At 45.2% G+C, this 4,540-nt stretch overlaps 1 long non-coding RNA gene across 1 annotated transcript; it reads right to left on the bottom strand.

The window, feature by feature from the left end:
- Positions 1-964: 964 nt before the first annotated feature.
- LOC135782867 (uncharacterized) lies at positions 965-3,199 on the bottom strand. The gene is made up of 3 exons (XR_010545523.2): positions 2,784-3,199; positions 2,130-2,211; positions 965-1,654 (listed from the first exon to the last, which is right to left on the bottom strand). It is a non-coding gene; the product is annotated as an uncharacterized lncRNA (long non-coding RNA).
- Between the last annotated feature and the right edge of the window lie 1,341 nt (positions 3,200-4,540).

Here is a 4,540-nt window from a genome sequence, read left to right as displayed (position 1 = left end):
AATCAAAAAGGATGTACCGTGTTGCCCAAAGAGTTCCTGGTAGCACCGGCCAAGGACATTCATCCCCAAAACACCCGGGACATGCCCGGGCGCCACCAGGAGGATCTCGGACAACCAGCACTCCACACTCCGGTACTACCTTACCACAAAGTTCGACATCGAGCTCCATATACCCGATATAAGGAATCGCAAGACCATTCGCCGCGGTAAATTGCAACCATTGACAAGACCTAAGACGCTCCTGCCCCCATGGTTCAAAATGCTGATGAAAGCAACTCTCGGTGATCGTGGACACCACAAAACCAGTATCCACTAAACATGGCACTTGAACACCACCGATGAGCACGTTAAGATGAGGCCAGGAGGACACCAAACGAGAGACAGAATTTAGACGGTTTACAACATTTGAGCCAAACGACTCCCCATCTGCGCTGTGACTCCGCAGCCCGGTGGGGATTAGTTTTCCGACGGCTGTGAAGATCGAACTTGCCTAGCCCCAGTCGAAGATGTACCTACTGCTGGAGAGGGAGGGAGAACAGGTTCTCCATCACACTCCCGGGCAAAATTGCCAGAACGTTGGCACCTCCGACATACTATATTACTGTAACGTGGGGACCGGCTATATGAATTAGGGACCTGCAAGCGAGCGAAACCTTGGGTAAGTTGGTTTAACTGTTCTTGTTGTGCCTTCAACATTTCCCGTAACTCTGCTAGCTCCGATTTGGGAGGGGAGCTCAAACGAACTGCCTGCGACTCGCCCTGTATGGCATACTGGACCCCATAGGCCACTGGTACGGACTGACTTCGCCCTCTCGCACCCCCAGGCATTCCCTCCTGCTCCCAGCGCATTGCCTCGCTACGAACATCTAAGAGGGAAGAGATAGGGTCACGGCGGACTAACTGTTTAAGTTCCCGACGAAGACCAATATCGAGCACATACTGGTCACGCAATAGAGCTTCTACATTTGGTATGGCATGTGGCGACTGCTGTTTTACCCCCTCCAGGAGGCCCATCAATGCAATAGAGAACTCTAAAAGTGTTTCTCCTTCCTGCTGCCTCCTGGAGAAAAAGGCCTGTTGCAATGCTACATATGATAAAGAACACCCGTACAATTCCTTTAAGGCCTGAATTATCTTATCTGGATCCCCCCTCTCTGCCTCAGACCGATACCTGATCTCATCCCGAGCTTCTCCCTCTAGATTATCAAAAAGAAAGAATGCTTGATCAGCTCTGGACAAATGGCGAACCCGCATACAGGCCTGGGCCTCCTCTACCCATTCATTAATGGTAATACCGGGTCTACCGCTAAATTTTGGACACTTCCTATCTCGGGGTACAAACACAAATCTCTCAAGAGATGGGGCACTTGCACCAGCAGATTGCTGTGCACCAGAGGGTAAGGTGGTAGAACTAGGAGCTGCACTGGGACCTGGAATAACAATCTGGGTCTGTTCTTGTCTAAGTCTCTCATTATCAGCTCTTAATTGGGCCACAAGATCCCGAAGTTCTTGTAATTCTTCTGCCATAGCTAAATTTTAGTAAAACACTTACCACCAGGCAAGGCGGGGCAGGAAGTAAATTTGGACCTGAAACACAATCAGGAGAGATGGCCAAAGAGACCCTTCAAAGAGAGTCTACGCTGCTGTCTTGTTCCTGTGAAATGATAAGAAAACAAATAATGGCAATACCAGCTGGTAAAGTAATATTCACCCACGTCTCTGTTCAATTTAGTGGACCCTGCCGACTACGCCAAAATGTGGCAAAGTGGTCTTTTTGCAGTAATATTCAACACTCAAAAGATATACAATAGACTACGCCACCCTGGGACTATACCAGGGAATCACAGTTCACTTAAAATGTTATAAGGAACCCAGGTTCATTCCACTGAATAAAATGAGCAAGAGACGTGGGTAGCAAAATAGAGTTTGTTTATTTGTACAAAAGTTTAAAATGCAGGAATAATAGTCACCCAGCCAATTACTAAAACTGGAAATCACAATCCACAATAAGGATTCACATTTATTTCAGAGCTGTAGCCTATTGGGATCAGATGGGCTAAGAGAGGGAGCAAAAGAGGAGAATCACACTAAGTGCACACACGCACACACACACACACTCACTCCAATACCCGTGATTTTATCAGTGGTGCTCACACAGCATAACACAGCACACGGTGAAGGAAAGCCTCACTGCCGTCGGACACACAGCTCCTGTAATTGTGATACAAAACAAAATAAATCAAATCAATATAAAATAATCAATGAAAACTTATTAAATGCAGGGGAGCAAAAGAAGCCCTTCCAACATAAAGGAAAAGAAATAAATTCTAGCTTAAACAGCTAGATAATAACAGCTAGATAAAGAAATTTAAAGACAACAATGTCCAAGAGAAAATCTCAGCATTCTGAATCAGTCCAAAATGAGAAACACCACAAAGGGAAAATGAAGAAATAAATAATCTGAATGAGCGCGGCCCTCGAACTCGTTATTTCCCAACGTACGAGGAAAATATCTTTAAATACAGTCACAGTAGGAGCAGGTTTTAACCAACAACTCCAAAATCGGGCCGCGCTAAATCACCCAGGACAAAAATGATGAAAACACACAGCAAAAATATAAAGAAAAAGAAACGAAAGCAAATCCAGCAGGAACAAAACAGCAGCGTGCTTCTATATGTAGTAGGGGAATGCAGCACGCACAGTCTTAGCCCTAACAGATAATAAGATGATTAGTAAACTAGTTATAGTTTATGAACAGCAATCGGAAATATAAACGCACATACCAAATAACGCAGCCGCTTGCCACACCAAAAAGCAGAGCTGACGTCAGTATCCACTGTATAGAAATGAAGTAGATGCCAAACAGCATATATTGGATGTCCCAACTCAATCGGTAAACACACGGGAATGCTGGGACTAGGCAGTGTAACGAGCCAGACCGCACTTAACGGTTGTTTACAATAGACTCTTCAGTGTACACAAAGCCCCACAAAATGACACAAGCGGTGTTAGAATGTCCACACGACTGTGTTTTAACCACAGACCTCTGTTGAATGCCGGTAAACAGGAAGAGCGCAGGCACAGAACAGATGACGCACATCCGGCCCGCACCAAACAGCCATTTATACACACCTCCCTGCGGGACGATAGGCTACCAATAACATGACGTCACTACAGGGAGGATCTAACTAATCTGCCACACATGCATGACAGATACTTTGCTCACTTGTGATTGGGTAAATGTTACTTCACTCAAATCTGTAACAAACAAAAATACATGGGCGGAATAGTAACCGCAATTTGATATAAGTGCACAGGACATGTGCCACGCGAGATCTACGCCCATGAGCCTTAGGAAATTGAGGAGTCTTTCAAGATGCCCTGAGGATCTTCAGAGGTTGCTACCAATGTGGCAGCTGAGAAACCCAAAATGGTGCTTCGGATATTTCATTCAAATTCAACTCAAATATATTTCTATAGCACTTTTCACATTTTTGCATCTTTGCAAAGCAGCTTTACAGTAAATGCCTTTCAGAACAGATAGTAAAGACAAGAAAAAAAAATAATGTAGAAGTCATAGAGAACAGAATAATTAAGAAATGTATAGAATCCACTGTGTTACTGGAAATGTACATTACATTACATGTACATAATTGATATTAACCCTCTAGGCGCCACGGTCGACTTATGTCGACAAGATGCGTCACTGAATGTAACTGCCGATTTTGTCACATAGGGTGTCAAATTTCGTTCATCCGCCCCCTCCACTAGATGGCAGACATGTCATACTTTATACCCGACTCAGAAAAACATCATGCTTATATACAAACTTTTAGAGCAAGTGCGCATTGAAGTGCACAACAGCATAGCTAGTATGCAAGTGAGTCATTTTATCAGAGCGATAACCTCAGCGAGTTTTTTCAATACATGATCATATAATGGCATCAAAAAAGCTTACCTGCAATGAAGTGTTGGGTCTTATATTCGCTGACAATGATTCTGAAGGGGAATATCTGCCTTCAGAAGATGCTGGTGATTCATTTAGTGACCACGATTCAGACGCGCCCCTGCTTTGCAATCGTGCAGCTGGCAAAGTGAAAGTGTAGCTATACACCAAGCACAAATGATGAATCCTTTGCCCAATGTCAGTGGTGGGAATGTTACACGGGGTCGGAGAATTCATCGGTTTAGCAGGCGTGTTACAGGTGTGGGGAATGAGGCTGGAGGTAATATGCGCGTCCAGTCTTTTTACCGTGCAAGCAATGTAGAGCGAGCTGCGTCTTCCCGAGCTGGCCCTGGGAGTCTGTCGGGCGAGCGGCCGACTTCCAGTGCTCCGTCCCGTGCACCTCATCACAATCACGGCGACAGTAAAGGCAATAGTCCCAGCTGTGCAAATTCTCTCCACTCGGGGCGCATGCGAGGCAGATCTGGCCATGCGGCTCGTAGCAGGAGCAGAGGAGCTATTATGCATAATGTTAGTCTATCAACGCGCAGATCAGTTTGTTTACTATTTACCTGAGCATTCAATATTGTGCAATAT

Source organism: Paramisgurnus dabryanus, chromosome 15, assembly GCF_030506205.2.
Source record: "Paramisgurnus dabryanus chromosome 15, PD_genome_1.1, whole genome shotgun sequence".
NCBI lineage: Eukaryota > Metazoa > Chordata > Actinopteri > Cypriniformes > Cobitidae > Paramisgurnus > Paramisgurnus dabryanus.
Note: the sequence above shows the minus strand (reverse complement) of the source record. Positions and strands in the feature narration are given on the sequence as shown.